At 45.9% G+C, this 12,318-nt stretch overlaps 1 protein-coding gene across 1 annotated transcript in view; it reads right to left on the bottom strand.

Annotated features, from left to right (window-relative positions):
• Ccbe1 (collagen and calcium binding EGF domains 1) overlaps positions 1-12,318 on the bottom strand; it is a 185,005-nt gene that overhangs the window by 171,815 nt on the left and 872 nt on the right. The gene's annotated exons all lie outside the window — the stretch shown is intronic.

The raw sequence follows: 12,318 nt of genomic DNA, 5'->3' as shown, positions 1-12,318 counted from the left end.
AAATCCCTGCCTCAGCCCCACTCCACCCCCACATTCAGCAGTGACTACAGAGAAATAGCCGGAGGTGGACCAAGGCCTCAGCCTGTTTCTTCATCCAGGACCTCAGGGCGGCAGCTGGACCACCAGAGCCCCCAGCCGAGCACCTTTATTTTTTACTGGTCTCAATGCAGCCTCCACCTATTATATATTTGTGTTCTAAGACCTCAGGGTTGGCAAAGGCTGCGAGTACATTGTTAATGATCCATTTGTTTCCCTTTGGATCCCTCCGGGTCCATTTGGATCTATTTTGGATATCTTTGTTTTAAGCATCCATTCCAGTGACATTCTGTCATACCGCGTAGACTGCCAAACTCCGAAACTGCATTAACAATTCAGAGGTCACTTACAAACCAGCTCATCCTTCGTCAGCCTCAAATTCAAAGAAATATTTGATGAAGGATTTCAGCATCCCACCATATCCAAGATGGCTTTATTTCTTGATTCATAATCATTTTCATTTTTGTGATTTACTAAGCAAAATCAGTTACAACACTCAAAAAAGATGTGGTTATGCACATGTAACTATACACCACATATACACATACATGAGCCGACACCATGTGGTATGTACCGGGCTTGCATGAGGACTGTCCAGTCACACAACAGAAACCATTGCTGCATATTGCATGCAGTTAACCCAGGCTCAGAGGAGCAGTGTTCTTGCTGAGCAGGGTGGAGGGCACTTTCTGTTACCAGAAGAGGGGATTGCAGAGCTGGATGGGTGGGGGAAGAATCTAGGCTAGCACACAGATGACTCTATGTGGAAAAATCAGTGCTTTGTGTTTGGTGCTTACAAGGAAAGAAAAACAGGGCTTGACACTGAAGAGCTTCCATTTATAATATGCTGAGCCATGTTTATAGCTTAAGAAGGTTCACACAGAGCAGCAACAAAGCAAAAATTTTTTTAATGTACCAAAGATTGCTAAGTAGCTCCAGACACCAAATTGAGCCTGCGATATGAAAAGTGGTAGAATCTATAACAGGAGATTTGGAGAATTGAAGCTGCTGCGCGTGGAGATTGTTCTATTCTTCCTGGCCTACCTTCTTCACCCACTGTGCCAGCACCTGACTCCCCCCAAAAGCTCCCTCATGGAGCAGAATAGAGATGCCAGGAGAATCAGAGTCTGATCCAACAGTGAGCAAGATATACTAACCTGTCAATGGCTCATCAGCCCAAGACTGCCATTAAGGGCCTTGAACCATCGCCAATGCTAAGGACATGAAATCTACCAGACCCAGCAGTAGCTGCAAACATAAACAGACCACTCAGCCAGCTTCGGGCACCCAGCAGTAGCTGCAAACATAAACAGACCACTCAGCCAGCTTCGGGCAAGGCAGGCTGCTTGCCCCACTAGGTTTTTCTTGGGGCGGAAGTGGTGGTGACAATAGTTGCTACACATTAGAAGTGTTCAAAGAGCTTTAAAACTTCCCAGGACCAGTACCCACCTCCGGAGTTTCTGCCTTGGTGGCTCCAGGTGCTGTCTGAAAGCGAGGAGCTTGTTTTCAGGGCTCCTTAGATACAGTCAGGCTGCAACTCACTGCTGTTGGCTTGCAAGTAGGGAGTGAAACAGCCAAGCGAGAGGCAGAGTACTAGAATGATACAACTTAGGGTTTTATACCTGCGCAAATGCGAATTCTAACTCAGTGACTTGGGGCAGGGTGGTGGCGCTCTGCATCCAGCAGGGCTGACTCTACATCAGTGGTGAAAATATACCTTCCAACGTCTGCTACCATTCTGGAAAGAAGTTCTGGAGAGCTACTCGTGATTCATGCCATTTTAGGTAACAATTCACACCTCTTTCTTCTCAGTGCTATGGTAAATTAATCTCACAGATAATACAGGATCACTGGGCTGGACAGTTTTACTTGAGACTAAAGACTGCATGGTGACATGCCACCTTTATTAAATGGCACCAGGGTGTGACAAGGTTGGGGTGAGACAGCTCTTGAGTGTACTTTGGTAACTTCTCCAGCTTTATTTCCTGCCAATAGGACTGACACCCCTGTTTCCAGAAGTCACCAGCAAGACAGTAAAGTCTCCACAATGTTCAACTTTTAAAAAATGGCCAGAGCTGCCAGTAATCTCTTTACTCCAGAGACTGAAGCAAGAGGATCCCAAATTTGAGGCCAGCTTGGATACAAAGTGGAATCCAAGAGACAGAGGTCAAGAGAGGGAAGAGAAGGGAAGGGACAGGGAAGGCAGAGGGGAGAAGACAGAGGGAAAAGGGGAGGACAGGAGAAGAATGGGGAGGGGAAAGGAGAAGAGAAGAGGAAGAGAGAAGGAGAAAGAGGAGGAGAGGAAAGAGAGGGGAGGAGAGAAGAGAAGAAAGAGAAAGGAGAAAGAAGGAGGAGAAGGAGGAGGAGGAAGAGGAGGAGGAGGAGAAAGAGAAGAAGAAGAAGAGAGGAGAGGAGAGGAGAGGAGGAGGAGGAAGAAAAACAGGAAAAGAGGAGAGGAGGAAGAGGAGAGAGGAAAGGAAAGGAAAATGAAGAGGAGAATAAAAAGGAGAGGAGAGAAGAGGGGAAGGGAGGGGAAGATTAGAAGGGGAGGGTAGAGACCAGCAGTTAAAAGAACACAGACTCCCAAGAGAGACCAAGGTAACTTGTCCAAAAAGAAATGTACTTTACCTGACCTTTGTGACTGTAATCCCTTTGTATATCACCTTTATAACAAAAAATTTTTAAGACCCCCTTGCCACTCACTATGCAGGTGACCTTGTCCCTGGCCACTCTAAGTGAGCACTTGTATAAACGAATGCACGGTACATTCTGACACATGAGCCCTCACGCACGGGACAATCGGCAGACTCACTCAAGAATAGAAGACACTTGATGCTGTTCAAAGAAAGCTTCAGTTTTCCTTGAGATCTGTTTTGGTATCCAAAACCCCTCTGTCCCACCCTCCTCCAGCTGTCTTCCCAGTAGAGACCAGTAAAGTGACCTCACAGAAGCACCACTTTACTCCACAGGATTTCTCTATGACCCATTGATAGGAGGCCGAAGTGAGCAGCTGCGACCTCCAGAAAGCTGACAAGTAATCAATCTCACAGCATTCTTAAGGTCCTCCAATCAAACTTCCTCACAGAGAAGAGACCATTCATTCTTCACTGTACATTCATCTAGTCTTCTAGAATCTTCCAGAATTAAATTCCAAGGCCAGGGTCTCAATCATGGTGGGCCCACACTGTACCCCCAAGCCACACCCACAGCCTGAAGTTAAATTTTTGCTTAGGATACCTGAGTCTCTGAAGGGACTTGAATCTAAAGCAGCTGCCCAAACCCCCTTTGTGATTGTCATGGATTCTTCTCTTCCCAGACAAATGTTCAACATGAAGTTTGTGAACCACTGTTCTGTAAGAAAATCCAGCATGAAGTCTGGTCATGTTAGCAAGCATTATCTCAAATGAAATGAAGTAGAGAGAGGTAAGGGTTGTTGAGGAAGCCACAGTGTGATCTCTGTGCTGGCTCTTCAATCTCTTGTGGGATTGAGTTCTGGACACCTGTAAGGGATTACAAAACTTACCTTTGTAAATCCATACACCTTTACAAATTTAGTCTGCCTTTATCTTAACCTCCGTTAGGGTTGAAGATATTAACATGGGCCCCCTACCAAGGCCAGATGCTTCTGTGTGGGTCAGACAGAAACATCTTCCTTACAACATCCTCACTACAGAATATATGCTCTTCCCCCACCAAGTTTTTGTGCCAGTGTTTTTCTTCTTTGTTCTACTCCACAGCATCCTTATACTTTCCTAATACATCACATCATCAATTCCTTCTTCCTTTTCCGTCTTTGCTAAAATATCAATGTCTGACTTTGCTTTCTTTCTGTCTCTCACTAGAATATCCTCCCCTTTCTCTCCCCTCTTTAAATATCTCTTTTAAACAATTCTCTTGTGCCAGGAGTTAATGGCTCACATCTGTAACCCTAGCAACTCAGGAGGCTGAGATCTGAGGACCTTGGTTTGAAGCCGACCAGGGCAGACATATCCAAGAGACTCAAATCTCTAGTTAACCAGTAAAAATAAAAAAAAGAAAGAAAAGAAACCAGAAGTGTGGGTGTGGCTCGTGTGATAGCACACTAGCCTTCATTGAAAAAGCTATGGGAAAACATGAGGCCCTGAGTTCAGTATCAGCACTAAATAAATAAGTGAACATCATAACTATGACCTGAAGTGCCATTCACTGAAAATGGATGTTTTTCTACATGTATTTCTTAAAAGACATGTTTTTCTAGACCGGTTTGTCTAGAGGCATGTTTCTAGCATTTGATTTTGAATGCGTAAAGGTTTCTGCTATACAAATTCAAATCTCACACGTTTAGGCATATGGAGAGGAAGCCTTCAGCCAAGGCATGTGATTACCAATATGCAACACAGCAGTGAATGGGGACAGGCCGGCAGCAGGGTGGCTCACAGGCTGTGCACTGGCACAGGAGGCAGGTGTAGGAAACATGTAGAAAGGCAGCAGGCGGGAAGCTAGTGCTCACCTACTAGCATTAAAATCAGCTCCGTAAACTCAGACCAGCCATGCTCAGTCATAGCATCATTTGGGGATGATAACCTGAATCATGTGCCAGCTCAGCAAAGGTATGATTATTCCTAGAGATCAGAAGCTGAGTCACAGAGACAGATGCATAGCAGGAGGCAGATACGAGAAAGCAGGGTTTCAGAGTAAAAAGAGAAATTACTCCCAAAGCCCGGGTGTATGTACAGTAAGAAGTCTGTAACTCCTAGTTCGGGGAACTGGAGGTGATGGAGCTGCTCCTAGCTGCTGTGGGATACGGGAGACTGGCCTCCACACCAGGAGCTGAGCTGAGGCTACCAGTCCCTACCTACAGGAACAATTCTGATCTCCCATCACAAGGCAGGAAATGGACCTTTGCTGAGTCGCATTCACATCCCAAAAATTCTTAGAAGCAGGAAACGTGTGGTCCATGCCAAGTTCTTACTAGTGACTGCAGAAAAGGAAAGAAAAACTTCAGCTTCCATCATCCCTGGGTTTTTTTTCTGACAAGATCTATAGAGTTCATTTCTCCAAAAAGATACAGGTGAGCTCCAATTAACCAACAAAAAGCCAGAAGTAGTACCACCTGTGGCTCAGGTGGTAAAGCACCAGCTTTGAGCAAAAAAGCAAACACTGAGCCGGGTGCTGGTGGCTCACGCCTGTAATCCTAGCAACTCAGGAGGCTGAGATCTGAGGATCGCAGTTCAAAGCCAGCCCGGGCAGGAGAGACCGTGAGACTCCTATCTCCAATAAACCACCAGAAAACCGGAAGTGGCGCTGTGGCTCAAGTGGTAGAGTGCTAGTCTTGAGCTGAAGAGCTGAGGGACAGCGCCCAGGCCCAGAGTTCAAGCCCCACGACCGACAAAAAAAAAAAGCAAACACTGAGAGACAGACAGAGAAAAAGAGAATGGGCCCTCCCCCATGGTATAACACCTGTGTTCACTGTATTTGATGTTGGTATAATTTGGGGAGGGGAAGGGAAAAAAACAAAATGTTTAAATAGGGATACAGGTGGACCCATTGCAACAATGAGATGTACAAAACACTATGTTGATAAACAAACTTTACAATTTAGGTGAGGGGAGAGGGGGTGGGGAGAGGGGAGGAGTGTAGTTGTAGAGGTGGGAGGGAAGGGATGGTAGGGGGAAAACAAAGGAGGAGGCAACAATGCTTGGTAAGAAATGTACTCATTACCTTGCTCATGTAACTGTAACCCCTCTGTACAGTATTTTCACAATAAAAAAAACTTTAAAAAAAGAGAATGGGGGAGGGGGACAGGAGAGAGACCCAATACTGGCGTGCACATGCACACACACAAATAAAAAGTCCTTTTGTAAAAGAGAAATTTAGCTGCAATGCATAAGTATCCTGAGAGTGGATCGTGTTGTTTACCTGCTTCATTCCTACACACTTACCTGTTCAGAACCACATGTGGTACATTGGAAGCACTCCCTATTTGCTGACTCAAGGAAAATGGGAAAGACTTTCAAATTGGTAAATAGCTTCGTGGAAAAAAGGACCTGGCTTGGCAGAAAGAGGAGCTGCAGATGTTACACTTGTTTACATTTTCATCCCCCAAATAAAAACAACAAACTAGCACAGAATGAGATCTTTGTTCTCCAGATAGGCCTGCAGCCCCTCCAACTCACACAGCAGCCTGGGTCGTGCTGAGCTTGGAGAAGCAGAATGGGGCAGGACTGACCTGGAAACAGATTGAAATGCAAGGCTGAGAACACAGGGCACGGAGAATAAAGAAAAGCCCTTGATTTTCTTCCTGGAGTGCTCACCGCCCCCCCCCCCCCCAGCTTCATTAAGATGAAGAGAAGTTGACCACAGGAAGTCAGACAGCAACAATTTCAATCGTAAGAGTAGACCTGGATCCAAATCTCTAAGCACACACCAGAAGGACGGCCTTTTGTGGCTGGGAAGTACCACTGCGAGCTGTCTCCCATTATTCTGTGGTTTCTTTGAAGTGAGAGAGAGTGAAAAGTGATATAGAACCTCACCTCTCCTCTCCCCGCTCCTCTACCTCCTGTTTTTGAGTGGGAGGGGAGAGGGGACCCTATCAACACTGCCTTCCTCCTCTTCGAAGCCAGTGTCTGCTGTACACCCTGGGCAGGAATGGACACATCCTTCTCAGGTGTTTCTTGAATTTGCAGATTTAGGGAGTTTTATTATAGCTGCTGGAATCTAGCCCCAGTAATACTTGGCATGTGCAGTTAAGGAGGTCTAGCTGGAGACCAATGAAAACAATGACATCTTGTCAGATAGACAGTGCATGTCTGGTTCTACAAGGGTCTCCTATCTAGTATGATGGTGCCTGCCTGTAATCTCAGCCAACAAGAGGCTGAGGTAGGAAGATCACACATTTAAGGCCAGCCTGAACTATATAGTAAGACCTTGTCTAAACACACACACACACACACACACACACACACACACACACACCTTCCCATGTCTCAAGCTTTTAAGGGCTGCATACTTGGGTGGCCACAAGAGTCCCAGGATTTAAGTCAATTTCAGTATTGTTTTGCCTTAACATGAACAAATCGGTTCACTCAGTCATTCAACAAGTATATGTGAAATAACCTCTCCATCCGGGCATGGAGTTGGCTTCTAAGGACATGTCTGTGGCAGACAGGACAGACATCTGTGTCTCAGAGAACATCACTGGCCTGTCCTGAGGAGCTATTCCCACAGCCACTCTCCAAGCCCATCCTCAACGGCGAGGCAGAGGGGCAAAAATAAAGACTAGGGGTCTGATTTCTTGTTTCTGCCCAAGACCTTCCTTCATGGCCCTGAGTAAGGATGAACCTCTGGTGTAAAACCAGGTAGGTTCAAGTTCGAACAGGCTCTACAGTCCCTTAGTGGGTCACGGAGAGGACAGGAAGCAGAGATCGTCTTTGCCATTTTCCCACAGTGCTGAATTTCCTGCCTCTCTTATACCTGAGAAAAACATCTAGAAATAAGTGATGCTGAGCAGTAGAGAAACATCCTTGGTATTTCTGGCTGTGGTCTAGATTTGTTCTTCCAAAATATCTGTTATAGGGGCTGGGAAGGTGGCTCAGTGGTAGAGCAATTGCCTTGCATGCTCGAGGCCCTGGGTTCGATTCCTCAGCGCCACATAAGCAAAAAGAAAAAAGCCGGAAGTGGCGCTGTGGCTCAAGTAGTAGAGCGCTAGCCTTGAGCTGAAGAGCTGAGGGACAACACCCAGGCCCAGAGTTCAGGCCCCACGACCGGACCCCCCCAAAAAATATATCTATTATAAGAGCCCTATAATCCCAGCTACTTCAGAGATAAGAGATTGGGAAGATCCTGGTTCAAGAACAGCCATAAGGGAAAAGTTAGTGAGACCCTCCTCTCAACAAATAAACTGGGTGTGGTGGTTCATATCTATGATCTCAGCTATGTGGGGAACACAAATACGTGAAATGTGGTCCAAGGCTAGCCCCATGCCAAAACACAAGGCCTTACCTAAAAAACAAACAACGAAAACAACAGCTGAAATGGGGCACTGGTGGCTCATGCCTGTAATCCTAGTTACCCAGGAGGCTGATGTCTGAGGATCAATATTCAAAGCTAGTCCAGGCAGGAAAATCCATGTGACTCTTTTCTCCAATTCATCACCAGAAAACTGAAAGTGGTAGAATACTAGCTTTGAGCAAAAAAAGCTGAGAGACAGTGCCCAGGCCCCTGAGTTCAAGCCCCATGACCAAAAAAAAGGGCTAGAGTGTGGCTCAAATGATGAGTACTTACCTAGCAAGTGCATAGCCCTGAGTTCAAACCCCACAATGTTCACACACTCACACACACACACACACACACACACACACACACACACACACACACACACACACACTTTGTTATAAAACTCTTATAACTCACAAAAGTCAACAAGTGTCCACTGAGCCTCTACTCCGCACTCTCGCACACCGCCCCTAACACGATCCAGTTTTGATGGGAGTACTATTCATCCAGCACTCCCCCTGAATCACAAACTTCATGAATAACCTTTGCCGGCAACCCTATAGCTTCCGAATTCGTATGGTCCTTAGTTTACCAAGGAGAAAGTGAAAGCTAGAGATTCAGAAGCTGTTCAAGATCACACATCTAAGTAACTGAGCTGGGATTCAAAGCGGATCAGAATGTTTGGACAGTGTCAAAGACCTCAGTAGGAACTTGCCCACCTGCAGGAACAGTTTTCCACAGCTCTACCTTTTCATGGAACCTTAGCGCTAACAGGTGCAATCAACCTAGTGGTGCTTCCCTAATTGAGCAAGCATCTTGCCGTACCAATTCTAGGTAAACACATCTGCAGAAACACCACATTCACATCCACGTGGTTGCGGGGTTTGGCAATGCACTGGCTGGCTCTCTCGGAAGCAGAGTGGGAGTTTCTGCAGCCCCATGCTACTTTTCCCATGGGAACCAGAGCCAGCCTCAGCATGAAGACTTCCTAGTCAGACACCACACAGGACACACGCTTGACTGAGAGGGGCGGGCAGTGGGGGGGGGGGGGCATGACCCTTGACCTGCACTTGGAGGTCGATGAATCAAAGGCAAACTCTCATAGGTGTTCTCTAAACTGAGATGTGATGGAAAACAAAGTCACCATTTGTCTATTGCTAGAGAGGCCCAAAACGCCATTCCCCGTTGTTTATCTCTTCCCCGTCAGTAACATAAGGTGAATGACAGGACTTCCAATGCTCACTGTGAGCCTGTGTATTCCAAACCAAGCCCAAAGATGAAGTCTACTGTGAGTCTATGGATATCGTATTATTTTATATTCGAACGTCTTCTAGATGTATTTTAAGTTCTTAGTTGATATTCAGATCCTTTATGAGGGAATAAAAAAAAAGTTAGGGTGTTTATTAGATACTGCCTTGCTCAAAAACTAGATTTTATTGTTTTTTTTATACCCAATCATAGTCTTTGTTGGTTATTTTTTGCTTTGATTTTTGTTTTTGCCAGTACTGGGGCTTGAAACTCAGGACCTGGGCACTGTCCCTGAGGTTCTTTTGCTCAAGGTTAGCACTCTACCTCTTGAACACAGCACCACTTCCAGCTTTTTCTGTTTATGTGGTATTGGGGAATTGAACACAGGGCTTCATACATGCTCAGCAAGCACTTTACCACTAAGCCATGTTTCCAGCCCTATTCTTTGTTTTTTTGAGAAAGCTTTTAACATATCTTTTTACTTATATAAAACCCAGTAAAAGGTAAACACACACCTTTGGTTCAAACCACATAGCTTTCTGAAATTAGGAAAATCAACTTGTGGGAAAGTCTCATAGTCACAGACGAGTAACACAATTACAGCTTTATAATGTTTGTTTTATATGTTTGCTTGGGCTGTAATGAATTCATATTAAGATATCAGGGCTAGGTGTGATTTATCTGAAATACTGGTAAGAGTACATCCTATTTAGCAGTATGATGCTAAACAGATGTTAGCTTTAATTCATGAAGCTGTCAATAGCATTCATGCAAAAAAAAAACATTTATTAAATTTGGGCACTTGGCATGATTCATATTGGAAGAAGAATGTCTAAAGAGACATGAAACCTGTAACTGAGAAAAAAATCCTACAAGAAAGGAAAAGTATTGGAGCTATGAGCCACTTTTATATGCAATAGGATAATGTAAGGTTGATTGTCCAAGTGAGACCCGAAGGGTAATAGAACCTCTGCGCATGTGCTACATGTTAGTGTTGGTTATGAAACTAACTTTGAAATTTCTAAGTAGGTAGATAATGGCCCAAGGCTGGCCCAGAGCAAAAGCACAAGATTCAATCTGGAAAAAAAAAAAACTAAAACTAAAAAGCATTTCAAGGCATTACTATTCACAGGGACCATTACCATTTTTGTTGTGGTTGCTCTGGTACAGGGCTTGAACTTAGGGCCTTGTGCTCTTACTTAACTTTTTCACTTAAGAATAGTGCTCTAGGGGCTGGGGAGGTGGCTCAGTGGTAGAGCGCTTGCCTTGCATGCCTGAGGCCCTGGGTTCGATTCCCCAGCACCACATAAGCGAAAAAGAAAAAAGCCGGAAGTGGCGCTGTGGCTCAAGTGGTAGAGCGCTAGCCTTGAGCTAAAAGAGCTGAGGGACAGCGCCCAGGCCCAGAGTTCAGGCCCCACGACCCGACCAAAAAAAAAAAAAAAGAATAGTGCTCTACCATGTGAGCCACTCCTCCAACTTCTGATTTTGTTTTTGTTGGTTAACTGAAAATAAGCTTCTCACAGATCTGTCTTCCTGGGCTGGCTTCAAATAGAGACCCGTAGATCTCAGCCTCCCAAGTAGCTAGGATTATAAGTATAAGCCATCGACACCCATTTCCCCAAACTGAAAACACTCTCTGGCATTCCATAAACCCAAGTTCTTGACTATTTTCCTTGACATACGATATCTTTGGGTGGCTGGTTAGTGAAGACACATGCCAAGACGCTGCTAATGTCACTGGTTAGGACCAGGTAGGAGAAATCCCACAGTGCTTTCTGCAATCTGGAAAAGTTGGCAGGAGCAGCGTAACAAATAGACTCCTCAAGCACCACTGGTTTCTGAAAGCCTAACATTCGTTCTGTAACTGTGGCAGATTTATGGGAAGTCTGACCTTTAGGGACTAGATAAATGAACAAACCAACTCAGGGACATCTTCCACGTTAAAGGCTTCACCACCGTGCTAGGAAAACAACGTGGTCCTAAGAAATAATGTGGGCATGTAGATGAAAGCTGGTGCTGAAAGCAGGCAAGCTATCCCGCTAACCAGGCTAGACACAGCAAATGCTCAGTCAGTTACTCCTAACAGTCCTTACACATTCCTTCATCCTCTGCCAACACACGTCGGGCTTGCCACGAGGCCACCATGTGCCTGGAGAAGGCAGTCCTTTGTGTCTCAGAAGTGACTAAGGCACCAAGTAGACGGATTTCAATGCATGGGAAGATGCAGCCGCACCTGATGATACTGATGAAGCTTTTAGCCCACCAGCCCTACAAGTTACACCTGACCCTTTGAGGATGCGGAGGAAAGATTCAACCGCGAGCATCCATTGGCTACCGCGTCATGAATATTCAAATTGTCCCTTCAAACCATTTCTAGAGAGCAGTGTCACCTAGGTCCTACCCAGTAAGTCACATCCTGGTAGTGTGAAACCTTGATTCTCCAGACACAACCAGACAACCGAGTGCAGCCGTGGTGCTATTTGCTTGCAGGAGCCCTTGAAAACTCTGACAACCAATCAACGTTTGGGGGTGAGAGGAGCGTGCCCCGTCCACCCGGAGACTGGCACTGAAACAAGCCGAGAATCTGGACGGATAGCAACCGCCCTAGGAGCGTTTGAACAATGGGTCTCCTGACCCTGTACCTCGCTTAGTTACAATAAGCACCCCGATGACCGAGTTTACAGCACCTAGATACACGCGTGATCTGTATTTTTTTTTCCAGGAAGATCATGCTTCTTCTGGAATGTCCACAAATCTCTAGGGTCGTTTTTATTCAACCCAACCACATCATCCGGCCACAAGCCTCCCCCAAGCCTTGATACATTCTGTCCTAACCCAAGGTCGAAAGACAAACAAGTGCCAAGTATTTCCTTGTTGACATTGTCCAACACAAAACTCAAGTGCAAAGGCAAGCATCCATCTTCTCCGGGGACGCGCTGTTTACAACGACCGTCCAACCCCCGCTGCCCTCCCGCCTCCCCACTCCCCACGCAGGCGCGACCGGGAGCGGGGCACGGCCGCCGCCCGTGTGGGCTCGGCAATCGCGGGTGCTCGGCGTGG

Source organism: Dipodomys spectabilis, unplaced genomic scaffold (genome assembly GCF_019054845.1).
Source record: "Dipodomys spectabilis isolate Male_0828 unplaced genomic scaffold, ASM1905484v1 ptg000455l, whole genome shotgun sequence".
In the NCBI taxonomy this organism is placed as follows: Eukaryota; Metazoa; Chordata; class Mammalia; order Rodentia; family Heteromyidae; genus Dipodomys; species Dipodomys spectabilis.
This window is presented reverse-complemented; position numbering and strand designations above follow the sequence as displayed.